This window comes from Aythya marila (assembly GCF_965140915.1).
Source record: "Aythya marila genome assembly, chromosome: 5".
Classification (NCBI taxonomy): domain Eukaryota; kingdom Metazoa; phylum Chordata; class Aves; order Anseriformes; family Anatidae; genus Aythya; species Aythya marila.
Window position 1 is genome coordinate 48,515,219 of NC_139046.1, and position 21,586 is coordinate 48,536,804.

The window sequence follows — 21,586 nt, forward strand, 5'->3', positions numbered from 1 at the left end:
AAAACCTTTAAGATATACATATGGTTAATTAAAGGAAGATGGGTAGCATCTAACTGGTTCAGCTGTCATTGCAATATTATTCCTGAAGTGAGTACAGTAGTCACTCATATACAATGTTTTTTAGAGGAGAATGTTGAAAGACCTCAGCATAAACCATGTTTGGATAGTACAGTTTGACCCCATGGATTAAACAAATCCTGTTTAGAATGACCTACTAAACAAGAATAAAGATGGAGGAGACTTATCAATGACAAAGACTCTTTTCTGCTCATTCAGGCCCCTGTGAAGTGTTCTAGATTCCAGGCAGAGCTGTATATTTTTCAAAGTTTGAGTATGCTTCCATTAAATTTCTGCCTGTGATTTATATATATAAGTATTTGTAAATACTTCACAAAATGGAACTCTGGTCTGAAACTGGTTACACATCTGTATCACTTGGTTACGAATAGCATCAACTGACTGCCTGCAGTAGCCTTACATAAGGCTTATACAGTCATTTTGCAGTCACCCCTCTTAAGAGCTCATTAAGAAAACAAGAAGACAAAGAACAAACAGAAGAATAAAAGCATGATCAAGGAAAGAATTATATGACTTTGGTCACTGGGAAGCCTCAAACTCACTTCAAGCAGAAAATTTTCAATAAAGCATGCAATTAGGAAATAGTCCATAGACCATAAGATGGTTGCATACAAATCTCACAGTCTTTGTAGTTTTAAACCAAGACACAGTTGATCTTTAACTTATGAAGTCTTTTTGTGTGACTGCAGGGTGGAAAAATGTTGTTTGTTTATTTAAAGTCTACTTCCATTAAAAACAACCAAAATACAGGAGAAGAATAATAGACTCTTGAAGGATATGTCTATGTCTGGAATCCATAATGATGCGTGAAAGAGCAAGACACGTACATTAAATGTATCTCTCAGTCATTTTAACTTTGAGTAACTGTTCCTTCCTCTGTTGTGGAGTGCATGCCAGAGAATCGTTCATCAGCTGAGTTCACCCCGTCTTTTTGTCAGTACTCATCAGTGGTATGGGGTGGTTTGTGTCCAGAATATCTATCAGGCACAGATAGCCTGTACTGGTGCTTGGGTAGGCATGGGTCCCAAGCTGCAAGAAGGAGCAGGCTGGACTGATACAACAGATGCAGTCACCGTGAGTCTGTGCTTCCCTTAGCAGTAGGTCCAGGGCTGAGTTCACTACTCCTTTGGGAAATTTCTCCTTGGAATATGCAGTTGCTGGTTGGGGGACGAAGTGGAGGCTACGTGGGCAGGTGTATGCTGCTTTCCCAAGCAGGTAGGAGCTGTCAGTGAGGAATGTAGCTCATGGGCTAAACCCCCTCTTTATGGCTCCTTGTTGAGAAGCAAGATCCAAGTGCCTAGGCAGAGGTTAGGAGATCTTCTTTTTAGATACTAGTCATTGCATTTTCTGATAAGCACTTGCATGCAATGCTGGTGAGGAATCTGCCAGGGCAGCATTTTTTTCCACCAGAAATTTCCCTTCTGTAAAATTGAAATATTTTTTGAAAATACATTGCCTTAGAATATTACTGGAAATGACATTCTTGATCAAATCAGACAGTGAGAAGCTCTACTTCATTCAAAACTATGTGACAATACCAGGATGGAGACACAGTTTCTTATAGCAACCAATGTCCTGGATGACTCTCAAGTTAGGAGAATATTCCATCCACTGAAGTGATTTTCATATGTAGTCAGTTTAAAAAAAACACAGAGGTCTTGACTTGGTAATGAAGGAATACATAAGTGCAAAAGAAACATCCCTACAATGGATCAGAGGGCAGATTTTAAAAGAATGCAGATGTCTGTTGTCTGAACTCTGAACACTACCAAGTGGTTTCCAGTATGGTAAACATGGCAAGACAGTGAAATAGACAGCTTGGCCAAACATATATTTATTTGTCATGGCTGTTGATGCAATTCTGGTGACTGCATTTACACACAAATGTGATATCAAATATCCAGTGTAGGATATCCTTAACATTTATCAGCACATTCAATAGCTGGTAGCAGCAGCAGTCATTTTATCAAAGACAAGCATCATAAACTCTGTAGTTGCTTATATATTTTTGATGTGACATTCAATTATTCCTGAAAGAGAATTAATCCTCTCCCTTCAACTGCTGTACGAGGGTATAGGATCCATTGCTGTTATCGTGTCTCCCCTGGATAGCATGTATCTCATTTCTTTAAGGTGAGCAAAAATAAAGTAGCTTGGAAGAAGCCATTTTACACAAACTTGACAGTCATCTCCCACTAAATTACACAATTCTCCACTTGACTTCTAATATGCTCTATTAGTGCAAGACGGCTAAATGCTGTTCAAATCAGATGAGCGAAAAGAACCTGTGACCCTATTTTATGAAACAACTTAAAGACTCAGCGCAGTCTACCTCTAATGTAATTCCCAAAGCTGCTGATTTTTGAGTTTCTTTTCAGGAAAAGAAACTGGATCTTCTCTACTACAACAACATTAAATGATGTTTGGTGACCCAATATCAAAGTCTTAAAATACTGTTATGTTTTTATTTTTTTATTTTTTTTTTTCAATTCCAAATCACAGGGTTACTGGAATTGACTCTTGACCTGAACTGTAACTCATCAGATTCATTCTGCTGAATGTTACACTTAATTATGCTTAATTCTATTGAATTAGTTGTGTAGCAAATAGGTTTAGAGGCTTGGTATTTTTCTGTTGTTATGTTGCTGTTGCAGAAATACTCTGCAAACACTGGACTGAGATCCATTCATTGCAAAACAATGAGATGAGCTAATGCACATTTGGCATTTCTTTTCAGCCTTGTTTCCTAAGAAAGCCTGTGCATGTGCAAATGCATGTACATCTTTCCATGTCTCCTCATGCCTGTTTAAGCTATTAGCCAGTTTTAACTGAATTTGACTGAAGAGTAGCCATGCCAGGAACACAGCAGGTTGTATAGAAGTAGTCAGGTGAGGAAAGGCAGGAGACCCTTCAGTGCCCTCAGTAAAAGACAACCCACGGGAAGGGCTGCAACAGCTACTAGGTAGGAGAGAATACACTTGAGACAAATCTATATTCCCTGCTGTGGGAATCTCTGAGATTTTTTGAGAACTATGACAGAAACCCAGATCCATAGGCAACCAGGATTTCTTGATCTTACTGCTTATAAAGACTCTCTTTCTGACTTCCCCCTTTTCAAGAAATTGGTTGCCTTAACAAATGAAGACAGGGGACTTCTCTGACCGGGGAAAGGAGGAATGCTAAAACCCATACAAAGACAGAGACTCAAGGATGTATTTCTGAGAGCAAACAGTGAATGTGTGTGGGCTGGTACAGAATTGCAACAGGTTGAGTCCAGACAATTTGCATTTTTAGAATTAAAGTGAAACCCTGATGTTGTTTAAAGCCAATGTTTTTGTCATACCTGAATCTGATTCTGCTTGGGAACTTAAATCAAAACCGTCCTTAAACTCCGAGTTTCCCTGACTCACAGACTCATTTTTATCTGTATGATTTTTATGTGATGAGTTGCACAGATTACGTACACCAAGCGAGACAGATCTGATTTTCTGTGGAGAGTAAGTTAGGAGTTCCCAGAGATGTGCAAAGTGAGTTAGAGGTTACAGCAGCTCCTTCATTGTTTGCAAGAAGGTGACAAAGACCAGAACCATTCCTTTCAACTTAGGCTTGTTCTCCACAAGATGGTGCTCTTTCCCTTGTCCTGAGGTGGTTTTTGTTCAATCTGTCATTCAACACTTAGCCATATTAGCCCCTCTGCATCTCTTGTTCCGTTTCTGCCCACACTGCTGTCACCCTGCATGCATTACACTGGGTGACTGCCTTTGGCCAGTTGTGCATGCTGCAGTTGTGTATGACTGCCTTACAGGATGTTTGGAGTCTGGCATTTTTTCAAAACCTTATGCTTCATTGCAAAACTGTGATATTGCAACCGAGTCCAATCACATTGCGTCAATCCATCCCAATCCTTTGTTACCGCCATATGTGTTCACCTTTACGGCACTGCCTGAGACAAGCGAACCAAGAAACCAGGTGCATTTCCACACACCGGCACGACTGTTAGAGGGCACGATGTATTAATCAGGCATGGGATTGTGACCCGTGATGGAATGCGTTAGCTCTTTGGAAATCGCTTATTGGTTTCTCCAGACCAGGTCTGTATCACCGTAAACAAGTGGATGACATGTCAAATTAAAAACAAAGGCTGAGTCAAACAGGAAACAAAGCTGATATTACAGCGTCTGCATCCCGCGATTTCCAGAGCACTCGCTGCCCTCGCCTTGACACCGGGCTGTCCCCACCACCCGCCCCACCACCTGCTGAGGGCAAACTCCAACCTTGCCTTGGCCAGAGACAAGGCACCATGGCTCACCCTGAGCAGCTTGCCAGAGAGCTCTCATGGCTTCCATTTTACCTAATGCCAGGAAAGGAAGTTGTAAAGGCTTCACTATCTCCATAGAAAGGCTATAAAAGCTATACAAAGTTAACAGTGACCCATGACATGGTCTCTCACTTTAGATGTATGGAGTGACACTGCACAAAACAGTAAAGCAACTGATCCACAAGGAACCTGACAGATCCCTCGAACCTGACAACCCTCAAGTGTGCCAGAGTCACTGGCTGCTTGGTAGGGGCTGCAGAGCCAGCTGCAGCCCTGATCTTCCACTGCAAACACCCCCAGCCTGCCCACAGCTCTCCATAGCCCTCACTTCTTCCTTTTCTGTGGAGCTTGTTTTAAGAAAACTCAGGAAATAGCAAAGCATGTATTTTGCTCTAAGGTTTGTCCACTTTTTCTTTCTCCCTCTCCATATGTTTAACTGATATCAGTCTCCAGCCCCCTCTAATAATGTGTTATTGGAGACGTTAAGGAGATGCACCTGCTAAGTGGCTCAATGATTAACCCAGTGTCAGGAAGGGGTGGGTGTAGATTCAAACATTTCCTTTAAATAGATGGTGGGCAGGGGGAATTACTTTTCTATAGCGTATTTATGCTTTGCTCTGCTGATGTTACTAGGCTGGGAGGGAGGCAAGTCAGAAATTATAGTTGCAGTGCTTTTATTTTTATTTTTCTATAAGAATTTCTTAAAGTATTTAATAAGATTGAGAATTATCACTCTCCCTCCCGTTCACCTCTTCGTGAAATTAGACAGGCAGTTGCCCAAGGCACACGGTGAGTCAGTAGCAATGTTGAACAGGTATGCCTGGGCTTTAGCTTGTGACCTTAGAGTGCTATTTTGGGGTTCTGTAACAATACTAAACTTCAGAAGGGGAAAAAAATGCTTAAAGAAAATCATGGTGAGACCAAACAACTGTATCAATCCAAATACATGTAACTAAGTCCTTTCTTCTCCTGTCAAGTGCTGCTAATTCACATAGTTCCTTTCATCTATAGATCAAGCGCCATCTGGAAAACAGTTAGGACTTTTGCCGGAAGGATGAACTAAAATTCCATTCTACTTCCTTTTCTTTCAACCTTTTAGTGAAAAAAAAAAAAAATCAAATAATTTTGATTTCAATCTTCACTTTTTAAGATGATACAGTTCTTGCAGCCTGTTTATTATTTTTGTGCCATTGTAGAAATTTCAGTTGCAATGGGTTTTTCTGTTTGTTTTCCTCACTGAGAAGCCATTGTGCCATAAATAGCTGTTATACAGATTCACCATGTGCACGAATGGTGACTGGCTGCATGGATCTTGAGAGCTGTCCTTCTTAATATCCCCTGGTGCTTTAGAGATGTATCAGTTTATCTGTTCTGAGATACTGTTATTCAAATGCCTAGATACTATAAGCTTCTTGTATGGATCCACTGTTAAGGAAAAAGAGAGAGAAAAAAATCCTCCTGTAGTTGTAACTACGGTGGTAGAGCCATCGCATGTTTGTGTCAAATACTTCAAGGTTAAATGATGACTATACCAGTGTCTCCAAATCTGCTTGTTAGTACAGATTGAAAAGACACTTTCAGTTTGGTCTTTCCCTACTTAAAATTTGCCTTTGTTTTGGAACCAAACTCTAAAGGTGGACTTACCTTCACTCTCCAGCTACCTTGAAGGTAGGATGCATTTAGAGATGAAAGAAAATTGTTGCAAGAATTTAAGCTCTCATCTGATCCCCTAGCCAAGAGGAAAGACTTCAGAGTACTTGCAGCTAAATAGATTCCTTTTTCCCATTCAGAGCTCCTCGGCTGGGAACGATGTTTGGGAGGTGACCCAACTCCACTACCCTAGAGTGTGAAAATTGATTTGGAAACAGAATTCTGATGAGGATGGGACAGCAGGACTGTGGGAAATGCTTGCTCATGATGTAGAAATGCAAATTGCTAATAAAGTACAAGTGCAGGAGAATTAATCCAGGAAAGAGTGCTTTTTATCTTGTCAAGAGGCCAACAGTTTGAAACTGTGCTGCCCTTCTTTAGACGTCTTAATTACAAGTGGATACAGATATGCTGGTACACCAAATGATAGCAAGGTACTGTGGTACTTTTTTTTTAATTTTTTTTGTTGTTCGGTCTGGTGCAGCCCATTTGGACTTCTGAGTTTTAGCAACAGCACAAGTGATTAATGGGCCAAAAGCTACTGAGAGAAACTGCTTTTGCTGATTCATAAACTCACTTAATATAATGAAGATAGTCTTGCCATGATGAAGGGAGTGGTAGGTTGATCTAATGTCCTAGTTCTACCTCACCTGCAAAAGCTATCACTCACGTGAGGTGAAGCAGGACCCTCAAAGCAAGGACTGGACTCTGCCTCCCAGAGGTTACCAAGGGACTGCTGTGACTCAGAGTTTATCAGAGCCAAAGCAACAAAACAAGAATGCAGCTTTCAGATAGCCTCCAGCTACGTGGCTTAGATGGGCACTGCTGCTGCGAGGTGCTGATTGGAACAGTATTGATCACCAGGTTAGCACTACCTGCTGTTCTTCAGGATGACAGCATGTACCTCCTGACTTTGTCCTCTGCATTTAGGTTTGAGTGCTGGGTATTAGAGGGTGCTTCTTTTAAAACCATAGACACTATGGTAAACACTATTTAATTACCAAAAAGGACTCAATGTCTAGGCCAAGGTTTCGTCCACCACTAAAGTCCTGAGGAAAGATTTTCAAGGGTGGAGTTAGGAGTCTCGGGCACTTTGCCACGCCAGCACTGGCAATGACACTGCCCCTTGGCACCCTGAGACTGCTGTGGCTGATGCACCCTTTTCAGAGGCTGTGAGCATTTCCTGGGGTAATGCATCCAGTTGAAGGTCTTTCAGCCACATCCCTTTTTCTCTCTAGGGCATAAGAAGAGCCAAAAAAACTGTATCATACCGGTCCTGAATATTAGTGAAGCAATGATGAGTTTCTCTCTGTGCCTTTCTCAAGGGAACCTGGAAGAGCGATTCAAAGAGCTCTGAGAATGTATGTTTTAATAACACCCCTGGACTGTACTTGCTGGTCTTTGCGTTTGGCTTGACATTTTGTTTACTATAGTGTTTGTGAAATAAGGACAGCCATAAACATCCATCCAGCTGCACCTCTGCAATGACATGCTCTGACACGCACAAGTACTTTCAGTGGAAGTGTTCCTGCAGCCATCTTGAGAGATCTTTGTGGGTTCTCCAGTCATCCAGTTAGGGAGAAAAACAACCATAACATGTTACTGAGGTCACAGGATGAATAAGACGTTATGAATAGCCATGCTGGAAACAAAAGCTTTGGTGAATAGTTGGTGAGAAATGTGGGGGTTGACAAAGTTTGCAGACCAGTTCAAAATAATGAAGCACTGGGAAAAATGTTAGCTTGTGGATAATGTCCAAGTTAAAAAAAATTTTTTTTTGAACAAACTGTTCAATGTGGGGGCTTCAACCACCCTTATTTTCACCTGAGTGGTGAATCATTGGGTCACCTTCTTGAAGGTAAATCATTAAGTAAAAAATTTAGAGGGGAGGAAAAAAAAAAATCAATGTTGGGTTTACCCTATGTCCCAGAGCAGTGAATAATTGCTTTGTGTTGCTGTAGCAACAGATGGCTCAATCTTTTGGGCTTACACTTCTCACCGGAGTGTCAGATCTTCTGAGCAGGTCATAAATAAATTTGATGGTATCTTCTTTGCATCAGAAATTTTGCCGACAGATAAAATACCTTTCTTTTCTATGCCCTTTAAAAGAGGGCATATACTAACATGCCCACAATAATAACTTGCCCATTTGTGACAAAGCTGTTCTCCATATCATGTCTTACTGTTGATTCACAACTTCCTTCATGAACTACTGGGATTTTATCTGAAAGTCTCAATCAGATGTGTATTTATAAGCTTTTCTCAAATACAGATTGCAAACATTCATAGACTTATTCTCCCAGCATCTGTATGAAATGATACTGTTTCACAGGTCTGGACCTGAAACGCAGGTATCATATAACCTGCCCATAGTCTTGCAGAAAATCTATGGCAGAAAGAGAAATACACTCCAGATTTCCCAAGATAAACCCCATAGCCTTAAATACACAATCATCCAAGCTAAACATCAACTCTGCAATCATGGGTCCAGGCATATCTTTCCCTGATACGATAAATGGCAGAAATATACTGGCACAAAATGATATCATGAAGTTAAGTATTAGAATATTTACTTTTCTTGGTCTTGTGAAATCCTAGCATTGATCTGTTTTTCCTCCCTCTGAGGTAGATTTTCAGATTTTTCTTAACTGATGCATCTTTAAGTTCACATTGGTATTTTGGTCACTCCATTCCCCTTTCTTCCACAAAATAGGTTTGTCACCTGTCAGGAAATTTCCAAGGGAAGAACAGAGCTGGTAGCAGGAATCAGCTGAAGGGATGAATGCTCTCATTACACGAAAGTGCATGCTTAGCAATTAAAATATTCTAAAATAACATTGTAGTTGTTTTTGTGCTTTATGTACAGTATTAAAACTAAAACAGTCTACCACAGGTAATTTATGAAAGCAGCTAATAATGAGTTCATTATTGCATAGCAAGCCAATGTTGCAGTCGTGGTTATAGGCCTAGCCAAGGTCTTTGATCTTCTGGTTCATTAATGTATAAATGAAAAGACTTTGGCTTTCATCTCACATCCATCGGCTAATTATCTCAGTAACTGGTCTCACTCAGATCTCAGGCAGTTCTTATTCAAGGACTTACCCTTTCATTTTCCATCCTCTATACAGGCAGTGAGTCACCAGAGTCATGATTTATTGTCCTTTCTTATACGAGATTTGTTATTTGCACAGCTCTGTCCAAGGGACTCATCTGTCTATAAAATTTTCAGTTGAAACAATTTGAAAATACCAGGTGATGTAGCTATTTGCAGTGACAACGTTGGATGTTAGTTAGGAGGAGCTGATTTTAAACAGGAAAATGCACCACAAGGCTGAACTGAGTATCATGAGAGTACTACTGTACTCTTCTGACTTCTTCCTTGGCTTCCAGTACATCAAGACATGAAACCCATGACTGTGAATACGGTTCTGGGTTAAGAGGGCATTTGAAATAGTAATGAAGTTGAACTCTCAGATCTGTTAGCCTAGGTGTTAGAGTGTACCGTGTCAGAAGTGCACAGCAAATCATCTCTTCTTACAGAACTTTCAATTGAAAAGTCTTCAGTTGACATCTTCCTATCAGCTCTAGGATCTCTACAAAAGAACTTGTGTAGTTTTGATTCACTTCCAAATGTTGCAAATAGTCACTTCTGTTCAGACTTCAGTCAAAGTAATACATATGTGATATTCATGTATTTATATTCATTTGTATTTCTAAATGAATGAAATCTGATCTGAATGATGTTGTTAAAGTGTTCTTTGTTTTGCACAGATTGTGGTTTTCACCTTGTATCTCAAAGAAAGGTTAATAGATATTAAATGGGGCCTAATAGATGACTGCAGGCCTCTCCCTTCCTTTTTTCCATCTTTTTCATTATTTTCTTCATAACAATTAATGTAACATCAACAAATATGAAAATGATGTTCCCGACTTAGAACTTGCAGACCAAATATTTTGTGCTACGACACTAAGACATATGTCCTGTGTTTCTTATTTTTGTAAACAAAATACTCATTGATCAGTTATGTTCTGAAATAGTCCTAGAAATTCACAGTTGTTAGAAACTAACATTATAATCATGTTATGGTGTTAAGATGATGAATGCTTGGAATGGTAAGACTGCTGACATGCCTGAGAGTTCTAGTAGTGTTTCTTTTTCCTTGTGTCTTTCAGTGAGTGATGAAATATTTTGTACATTTTCATATTCAAAAATGTTATGGATGACTTGCCTTGACTGCCATTTTACTTCCAGAGATGAGTGCTGGTGCTGGGAATGGAGCTGGTTCTATGGAACTGTATTATATGGAGAAAAATACTGAAGGTGATATTTAGCAATGATTGATTCACATCATTAACTGGTGTTGTCAGGGGGAATTTGCTTCCTTTTTTTTTTTTATTTTTTTATTTTTTTTAACCTATCTATACACAACTGCCCATGAACAGGTAGCTGCTTTCTTCTAACTTGCACTCCTATATACAGTTTGTTTCAAGAAGCCTCAGTGCCTTTGCATCTAGCATTACTGGAGATGGGAATAGGGATGTTATGTATAGTTTAGGAGATGAAAGTAGCTCAAGGTAGCATGCCAAGAGGAGTATGACAGTGGGTTATAACTGGAGCATATGGATGAACATGAGCAGGTCAAAAGTGAAATGTCTGGGATAAGCTTCTTGACAGATTTTGATAAACCACTGAGTAGCCTTGCAAAGGAAACGGTACAAATACCACCATAAGGGCACTTAAAAATAATCTAGATAATAGACTAGTTACAATGGTAGTTTTAGTAGTAGTTTCAATACATGCAATACACCTGATTGATTAAGGAACTCATTTAGACGGCTAAACATAGTCCTAAAGCCTGTATCAGCCTGGTCTGTGTCCTGATGACACTGTATTCATCAGGAGCTTGCACTAGAGACCTCATGAGGTCCCTTCCAACTAGAATTATCCTATGAAATAAATACACTCAAATGTATTGTGATAGAAAAAGAAATGCAGAAAGTGACTGTTCCACTTCCTATACAGTCCATAAGTTGAAAATACATTTGTTTTCTTTCTTTTTCCCTCTTTCTTCTCCACTCTCTTGTCTCTCTTCTTCTTTTGCAAGTTCTAGGGATATCAACAAAATTTCCTGTGCTAGCTGCATTGTGATCCAAGAACATACTTGTTGTATGCTTTCTGGCCATACCCAAGAGCACTCAGAGGTGAGCATGTTGTCAGTCACCATTTTGAATAGATCATCAAGGCCAATAGTTAAATGATGTCATTGGCTGTAATGACAGAACAGACGGTTCATTTTAGTTGCAAAAGTGCAATCTCCTAATACAGAAGTCCCCATAAATACTAGGTCCATTCTTCTGGATGTGGCTGCTTCATAGGTACTTCTTTCAGGTATCCTTCTGAGAGGCATTTCTGCAATGTGTGCATGTGGGTGGGTGCATGGTGAGGCCACCTGCCTGCTAAGTCATCAGTAGGCTCACTTCACTCCTTTGGGGGATCAACTTCCACTGCTAGGGTGATTCCAGCAGGCCTCACTGCCTGCCAGTATGTCCTTACACTTACACAGAATTATTTTCACACAAAATAATCTTGTGGAGTTCTCATGTTGAAACTGCATGTAAGTAGAAGGATTGGCCACAGGGCATGAGACCAGTGATGGAGTTTCCTAAAGATCACAATTCCAGCTCCAAGGCTTTCGCTGGCTTACTAGAAGAACAGGGAGCAGCTCAGGGAGAGACTCACTCCTTTGAAATTCAGGGCTGTGTTGCTGTGGGTCACTGAGTCTAGTTTGCAAGCCACAGAATGAGAATGAGTCCTACTAAAGTCACTCCAATTTTTCTCATTCTTTCCTCCCACAGATGCACCATGCCAGCTGCTAAAAGCCATTTCAGAAAGGGCATGGGAGAAACCTGGGAGAAGGTTTTTCTTTTAAATAAATCAAGTAATTAATTCTGAGTAATGCAAAGTAACATAGTAACCCTGCACAGGGATGATGAAGTGCCAGCTTCATGCCAATGCGCCTCACTGCAGTGCCTGGGATACTGTTCACATGGTCACTTTCCAGGATTTAACAGCCTGGTTGGTAAAAGGCAAATGCACCTCTTCAGTGCTTGAGGATCAAACAGCTACATACCTGAATAAAATTGGCCCCTTCCCCTGGCAAAAAGAATGTACTTGTACATTCAGCTGGGTTCATGCCATATGTCATAACCTGCCAAATACAAGGATTAGAAAAGTGAGATCTTTGCGGAGTAAAAGGTGTCTGAATAATACAGCTTTCACACATGAGCAGCCCATCTCAAAGACTAATGCAGCGTAACTGAGGACAAAGGCTAAATTTTGGGGCATCTCAAGCTTAATCGGTGTAATTACTACTGGTACTTTGTTCTGGTATATGCAAGACCTTCATGTATGGGATCCTACTCACCTCTGCAGAGTCTTCATCGCTAGGCATATTCCCTCTACCTTGGAATGTCCCACAGACAGGAATGTGTTTATCTTCATAGACCTCTATCACTTGAAGAGTTACCCCCTTAGCAGCATAGACTAGATAGACCCAGAGTGACATTGCTCAAAGGCTGTGGCAGAAGCCAGAAGAACAATTCAGGCCTCTCAAGTCTTATGCATGTCCTGATTAAAAAAAAAAAAATACATACATATATATATAAATATCTACTCTGTGGTTTAACATGGGCAAATTTTGTAGTGGGAACCAGCTGATTTTATCTGAAGTTGGTGTAAAACATTTGCTCAGACCATTCTCCATGTCAAATAGAATAGTATTTCCCCTTGTTGTGCATATATTGAACATGAATATTCCCTTTCAGGTAGCGTACTGGTGCGTCTAGCTACGGGAGGTGAAGGAACCTCTTGGGGGCATATAAGGATACGACGCATAAATCTACCGAAAGTTTCACATTTCTTTTTATCTGTTAGCAAAGTTGAAGTTTAGTAAGGAAAGGGTGCAGTGTTTCAATTTCATTATACAAACAAATAAAAGTACTCGTAGTTCCATGGAATTTTAGCACAGTTAATCATAAACCTGATATTTGCATCTCACGGGCACTGAGCATTGTGTAGATACTGGAGTTAGGATAAACTGGTTTGGAAAGGTTTGCCTGCTATAGCTGTGTCCAAGGCTTAACCCTCATTCCCTGACTGATGCTGGCGAAGGAAATCCTGTCATCATCACAAAGATTAGAGGATAGTTTATAAACTATTCACACATCGTGTTATCTTGCAGGTAAGCTGCCTGCTTTGAAATGTCCCCAAAAGATCTGTTCAGGTAAGATTCCTAAGGCTAACTTGAACCATGAAGACTTAGGTTTTTGATGTCCTTTGTACCTATGCAGGGCTTAGATCCCTACATTCACTTCTGTTCAGCTATTCCAACTTTGCCTTACGGCAGATGCGTACACTCCCTGTCTCTAAAGGTTGAAATTTTGGAGGCCTTTTTACTAGCCCTTCCCAAATACATGAATGTACCCATCTGAATGCACTCAGCTCACATTTATGCACCAAGACAGACACATGCATAATAAGATTCTTACTTTATCCCCTCCTCAGTCATTCAGTCATGTAATGCTCAACCACATGCATGCAGACATGCATGAAAATGCACTCATCCAGAATATTATTACTCTTCAATGTCATGAAGAGTGAGAAGCTTGTGTTGAAGAACTTGGTCACCCACATATTCATGCTGCACTGGGTCTCTGCTGGGTGTATTCGTAGTTGAGCAATCCAAGGGAGCAGCACTTGTGCTATAAATTCCTTGTAACTAATCAAATCCATAATCTCACAGTCAGACACCCTGCACCCCGAACTCCCCCCCCCCCCCCCCCCCATCCCACAGGTTAGGACCTTTGTTGTGCTGCCCTGTCCTTGAACTGCTTGGGCTTTAAATCTGCACATGGGTGTTTGTGTATAGGGATGTCCTTGACTCCTCATTACTATTTCATTTTGTCAACCCATGTGGCTTACAAGGGTGAGTGCCTTGAAAAGTAGCTGATTACACTGTGAACAATTTAAATTTTCACATAACTGCTGCTATCACTTTTCATTATTTTATAGGCTCCTCAATCTGTCCTTATGACACATAACTTTTTTTTTTTTTTTTTTTTTTTTTTTTTTTTTTTTTTGGCAGCCTGTTGTCCTTACTGTTTAATCTTCTGCTTTCACAGAGCATAAAGAAACCACACGTGCTCCATGAACATCTCTGCTGGAAGTTATCTCAAATTAAATTCTCTCCTCTGAGCAGCTTTTAAGTTTGGGAATACTCAAACCATCTAGATTTCTCATAGATTTGCAAAGCCCCCAGTGAGCTTCTTACGAAATCTAATGCTCTTAAATTGGAAAAAATTTTCTACTGAAAAGAAATAGGGTTAGAATCAGAATTCTGCAGCTGGGACCCACTTACCGTGTGTAAGTTTCCTAAGAGGTGTGACATTAAATGCTGTATATAAAACGCTTATGTCAAATACTGTGATGCAGTCATCTATGTGCAGGAATGAACTTGAACATTTGTCCAGCCACCCTACAGTGCTTATACCCCCTTTTTCTTCTCTGTAGCTCAGTGACAAGGTGTCCACACAATTTAAGAGCTCTTCTGAGCTCTCTGATTGTGCTCCAGTTCCAATCTCTCTTAAATCAGTGGCTCTTGCAGGACTACACAGTGACTTGTATTTACAAATGATCCTAGCACAAACATCCTTCTATATTCACCACACTTTGGAAAAGTGAGGTACAACACGTCAGAATGGCTTTGCCTCTCCTGGTCCCTGTGGCTTTACCATGTCTGGGTTGTGAATGTAACACGAAAAGTATTTGAGCCCTACTAAAAGTTTATTTTGCTGTATTTGTGCTCCTTTGTGCATAACTGTGTGCTTGCATTCAGTGAAAGATAGTTTTATGTTCTTATAATCAAAGGTTTTGATTTGTTTTGTTCCCAGCAGCATCAAGGTGTTTGCTAAGAGATTGAAACCACAACAGATAGAAAAGACCCATTAGGTCATTTTGCCCTGCCTGTTGTTTCTTAACACCTACTATTGCATAAAGTTATGAAGCTTTTTCTCTGACAAAGCATTCCACAGTTGGTATAGCCTCACAATAATCCCTATTTGGACTTAGAAATTGTAATGGTAAAACACTCCTTCAGTAGTCCTTCATCCCCTTTGATGCATATAACCATCTGTTATAAATAAGTGATTACCTATGTCCATAATTTCCTATAAGAGGAAACACCACTGAAGAAATGAAACTGTTTATATGAATGAACAGAGAAGACATGATTATTGACTCCTGAACAGGCAATGAACAGGACTATATTTACAAATGCTGTTGGATACATATTGTCAAAATCTCACAGAGGTCTGCATTGGTTCATATGGGTGGAAAACATGGCTTTTAAGTCTTATAAATGGTTTCTTATCAATTGGTTCAGGTGACTCCTTACAAATTGTTCACTTTGTTCTTTCAAATGAGTTGCAGAACAAAACAGATGCTGAGCTGGATTTAATGGGCTCCTCAGATCTGTACATCTTTATTTGCCACAGACGTTATTTATTAATTTTAATGTCTCTCTCCCCGTTTCTCATACCAGTTTACTCCCACCAGTGCGAGCAACAATAGAAGCTGTTGCACAAAGGAGTGGCTGGATGCCACTGCGCTGTTACATTGAGTTGGTTTGACCTGCACACTGAGGAGGCTGAAACAAACACATAATTAATAATAAGACTATATTCTCTCTAGGATTTGCATTTTTCCTTCAGTGTTTGTGTAAGCCATTCTATTTGCCCTGCTGGTTCATTTTAGCTCTTTGTTACCCTTATCTTTTCCATGGAAAGCTTAACACATTATTTGTTTATATATATATATATATATATATATAATTATAATTATTTATTTATTAGTTTCTATACCATCTCCATTCTGTTGCTTAGTTCAGGTTCTGTGTTTTTCATCCCAGAATCCTTCTCTCAGACCATGGACAGAATTGCAGTGATCCTTGCAAAAATTCTTGTGTGTTTTTCCTGCAAGTCCTTCAAGTGACAGATACACAGTTTTGCCTCTTCTTTACCTTTGGACTGGCAAAATAACAGAAACCACTGTGGAGTTTTTGAGAAAATGTCCATGCCTCAAGCTGCCCTGACTGGAAAGGAGACTGAAGGGTCAAGACAGGGTCTCTGCCCCAGGAGCTGGAAAAGTGGTGCTTGTGTGGTCCTGGCTGGCAGCTGGCTTTGCTGGGGGAGGAACTTGAGGGACCTCATTTTTACCCCTGTTTTCATCAGAATGTCCAATACTCCTTTTGAGACATGCTTGGAATTGCAGGACTTCTCATCAGGAGGACGTCCAAAGCCAAACAGCTTTGTTACTCAGTTACTTCCAGTTCCTCAGTTTCAGTTTATAGCATGTTGGGGTCTGTCTGATGGCTCGGGGATTGTGAGGAAGCTGAAGAGCTATTAGCATACAGAGCTATATAGGCTTAGAAATTGAACCTTCACAGAATCCTACACAAAGCTGATACTCTTTTGTGACCATTGCCTAGCTCCTCATTGTTACTGCCTTAACTTATAATTTATTCAAATGGTAACCACTGGAGCTGTAATGAGTTTTGCTGTAGGTTGAATATGTTTGGAAAAATCCAGACAAAATGCTTGAGCTGTTTTCTAGACTGATGTCACTGTTTGTTCATGGAAAAAAAAAGAAGTCTTTATTTTCTTGGAGAAAGGGAATGTGATTTACAAAACTGCTGAGTGCTAAAATCTGAAATGGAAGTGAATGGGAGTGTGCTTTCAGTACTTTACATAGCTGTACAATGCTAAGTGATATAAATACATGGTTCTTAGGCATCTCAGAATGGATACTGTGAATTATTAAACACCTTTACCTTGGTCTTTTTAGGATTCCCTATTAAAATAGGGATAGTAAGTTATTACCTTCTCACTTTGCTAGGGCAGCATAAAGATAAATGTTTTGGTGCTAATACTGTAATATTAGTGCTAATGCATTAATATAATGCAATACACTAATGCACATGTATTAAATGTTTATTTACATTATAAATAAATGTGTTACTATAATACCTCAAATACCATGAGGATGAACACTATAAGAAAACTCATGAGGAAATGAATACAAGTTTTCAGAGCAAGTTTGATTCATGTGCAGCAAATACAGCTCAGGGCCACTCCCTGAATACATAATATTGGTTAGCTTCGCTTCGAAGGAATACCATTTTGTCTGTGTCTTAAGTACAGTACTGCTTAACTTGTCACAGTGTTAATAATGTTCTTCTAATTCTGTTTCTTGTGTATGGTTTCAATTTATTTATTTATTAAAGGTGAAGTGCAGGCAGGTGTCTCAGCATTGGGTATCCTGTGGCTAAGCACAGGACTGAAACCTTTAGCTCCCCAGAACTGAGAATAGCTGCTGGGCCTAATGTGGGACTCACAGAAAATGTGTCTTTTCAGAAGGGTGAACACAGACTGGAATAGCCCTTGTTAGCTGCTGGCAAAGCCCTGTGAACCTCAGAAATGGAGAATGCTCAATACACAAGAAAGCTGCAGGAAATGCAGGTCCACATTGTGGAGTCTATTATGTGTACTGCTGTTTGACAACAAGCTTTAAACTGTCTGAATTTGGATGTATTTTATTGGTAGTGGCAAATAGCACATCCTTAACTCAATGGCCAATTGATCAGTCATTGGTTCAAACACAAATGTTCTAAAGAAAAAGCAGAAACAGTTTTTACTATGAATACAAAGAACGGTATCATTTTTTCTCTTTCTTTCTTTTTTTTTTTTTTTTAAATTTATTGGAAAAATGTACACTATTAAGAATGAAAATTATCCAAAATTTCATTGCAAAGCAAATGCCTCATGATTGAAATTTTCAATTTATCCAAATGGTTAAGATAGGATTTGGAAAACTATGAAGAAAAAATTACAGGGTCTTGCAAGCCTAAGTAATGGGCAACCTTAGCAAAAGGTGGTTCTTGCCTATAATATCTAACACTGTTGGAAAATAACATCTGTCTTGCTTCTTGTGGATTCTCTAATGATGTTTTACAGAAAGTGTATTATTTTACAGATAACTTTATGAATCACTTCTGATTTTGCTACAACAGAATGAAGACAGGAACATCATACACTGAATTCTCTGATTGCTTGACATGTCTAACCTACAATATCTGCTTACACTCTCCTTTTGATACTCTACTGGAATTTAACAAATGAAGCAGAGATTAATATTAATGGAAAAGTAGAAATTATCATACATTTGTTCTCTGTTTTCATCAGGTGTCAGACACTGCAGGAACAGACGCCAATTTAAGAATCTAGACAGATTTAGATAATTTCCTCAATGCTTGATGGTTATAATTAAATTAATTCTGGGAATCTGCACTGACACTTTTGCCATACTGTGAACATGGCCTCCTAGTTCCTAATTACAGAGATTTTCATGTTTCCTCTGCCACCTAGAATTGTGTGGGGACCAAAATCATGCTAATTTTGTGGCTGTAGTGCTGCAGAAGGATACACAGAGGGAAAGGTCTGCCTGTCTCCGAAAGCCACCCGTAATCCTCTCTGTGCTGAACCACATGTAAGTGTCAATAAGCATAATCGGGAGCATGGGGGCAGCATAGCTGGCCAGGCAGGGCAGTAAATTTAAGGAGCCACCACCCTGTGTGGCACCCTGCCTTTGAAAATAGCACACTACTAAATAATGCATACTGGTATGCCGGCCAAGTTAGCCTCACCTTGCCCAGACCTGTTGGTACAATGTGCTTTTTTGTCTGTCTGGAAGTATTCTGGGCCTTAGCAACCAGAGCTGTCTCTGCCCTTGGGAGCTGAGACAGAAAAGGCTTGCAGCCATACAAACAGAAAGTGACACACCAGTATAAGTACCATATTTGAACTAAATTTCTTCCACTTTTGCTGGTGTCCTTCTCAGCAGTAGGAAAAGTCCAATGTCCCTAGCAATGCTGAGATCCTGAGGTCACAGCTTTCTGTGGTGCTTCTGCAGCATATGGATGAGATGTATTTCAGTGTGACTCTTTCATCTCCCACATTTGGCTCAGTGAAGTGATGTTAGAGGTGGGTTCCTTGTTAAAGATGTCCTTCCAGGGAAGGGAAGAGCTCTTTATTGCTTTCTCATTCTTTGCTCAGTTCTTAGCTTTTTCCTGTTCTCCTGTTCTGGATTGATCATTCATGCTGATATGATGATAAGACGTTATTTTGATGATGAAAGCTTTCGTCTAAATACTCACCCAAGTGATGAACTGGTATGCAAATACTCAGACTCGGTGACATGAATGCGTAGAGAAATCTTGCAGATAGTTGACCTACTTGTGAAAACTCTGAACAGTTGCGTAGCTCTTTTCAATGACATCCTTAGCCCTTGGTGTGATACTGCTCTCCAAGATGGAAATTTACAGCCTCTTTCTGCCACAAGGACAACTTTGATAAGTGAGAGTCAAGGTGAGCAGCCATGGAACTTGACTGTATCCCAGCTGAAAAACAATGGGATTTTCTCAAACCACGCGTACTCATGCACACCTGATCTGTGTGAACAAAAACAACTTGTGTTTTAGTATCGTTGGTGTTAGTGTGGATGATAGGAACAAAGGTGACATTCCTTGGGCCTGAGATCCACAATTTATCTTGAAATCAGGTTCAGCATAAATAACGTGTGTAATGTTTCCTCTAAACTGACAATGGATCCTGATTAATGATTAATAGTATCTCTAGATGTTGAAGGACAATTCATTCCCTGTGCTTGGTAAACCTAGCACTGAGAGTACATCTGTCGGGAAGGAGATTTATGATGAGCCCTGGAACCAAAAGTGAACAGAGACTGGAAAATTAATTTCACATAGACCTCTGAAAAATCACAGAATAAAAACGCTCAGCAATTCTTATGCTTTATACATACAAATTAATGAAACCCTAGAAGTTTCATATGTTGCTACCTGACGATAGATGACAGTTCATATTTTCATTTAGGCACCTCATTTCCTGCTCAGGTTCCTGGTTGCAATCTGGAGAAGTAACTTGCACATAGTCAAGGACATATTTGGTCTCGCAATTCTAGGAACTGTCCATAAAGCACAGATATTACATGAGGAAACAGTGCTTCCGTGCTTTTCACCCAACTCAGGAGTTGAACTGATGACTGGATAGTGAAAGGCCTCTCATCCAACACCCAGCCTGTGGCTCGGAAGAGCAAACAAATATTTTGCCTGACTTCCATGTGCTGTGGAGTAGATGCCTTAAGAAAGGTTTTAGCTCTTCCCCGCTGGTCCTAATCCCCATCAGAATTAAGAAGTTTAAAAGCAGAGAAGTGTAAAGCTAAACATTGATCTGCTGATTTTCTACCATGTTAATCTTCCTGTAGCTGTTCTTTCATACTCGTCCCTGTGTACACCTACACTGAAGATTTTTTCCCCATTTTCTTTTACATTCTCTTAGATACCCAGAGAAGCTGGAAGACCTAGAACTCCCTCTTGTGCAAACTCATTCATTTCACAGGGCTCTGGAGGTATAAAAAGAAAGAATCAAGCCCATGATATTGGCTCATCCAGTCCACCTCTCTGGCAGCACAGGGCTATTACTTACCATGCATCTTCTCATGTTATTTTCAGACTAATTTTAATTTAGGACATTCCTGCTCTTCACTTCTCCTCATTCTAATTATAATCTCCCTATCTACCTGAAATAACCTCCATTTAAAAAAAAAAAAAAAAAAAAGGGATGGTCTTAAAAAAACAACTACAAAGAAATCAATCCCTCATCCATTACCAGGTTTCTCTTTTGTTCTGGAGCCACACGTGTAACCCGGTTAGACCTGTTCTCTTTGAATACTGAGGACTGAGCTGGCCTTATGCAAATGCTCCCAACCTCGTCTTCGTTGTTGTCGTTGCAGACCCAATCAAATGAACAGGAAGTGACCTAAGGAATTCCCCTATTGGCTGCCTGAGTGTTCAGCAAAATGTTTTAAAATTAATATCACATCCATTTATCTTCACTCCTGGGAGTCTTTAGGAGAGATAACCTGGTACCTGTGTTTACCCAACCTACTGTTCTTTAGACAGTCTTCCCATTGCTTCAGTTAAGGATTTCCACTCCAGAATCTGCAGCTAAATGAGGTAAGGTGTTTGGGTTATTATTATTATTATTATTTTTTAATATACTTCCTTTAAATTAACACCCATGAAAAAAGAAAAGAGAGAAGTGTCTACTGGACTCATGCCCACCCTACCGAGCCCCTCCCTTCCCACTTTGGAACAGCAGCTAAACTAATTTGATCAAAACGCTTTTTAACGTTACAATAAAGACTTCAGTTTTCCTATTTTGAACTTGCATCTTACTTATGTTTAAATAAGCCTGTTGTGTTTATGTTTGATTGGGGCCAGACCTGCTGCCTTTACTCACCCAGAATGTCAATGACCTCAAATTGAGCCAGTGGCTTCATCAGAATTACTCAAAGTCTCTGATGTAGCTGGCAATATTCTGGGTCCCAAATCTGCTGCTTTTGTCCCC

General features: G+C 39.9%; 1 protein-coding gene across 1 annotated transcript in view; it reads left to right on the forward strand.

The window, feature by feature from the left end:
* The first annotated feature begins 21,082 nt into the window (after positions 1-21,082).
* Positions 21,083-21,586, forward strand: part of EHF (ETS homologous factor) — a 34,544-nt gene continuing 34,040 nt past the window's right edge. The window contains exon 1 of the mRNA XM_082761141.1: positions 21,083-21,192. The gene's annotated coding sequence lies outside the window, so the exon portion shown is untranslated. The remainder of the gene's footprint in view (positions 21,193-21,586) is intronic.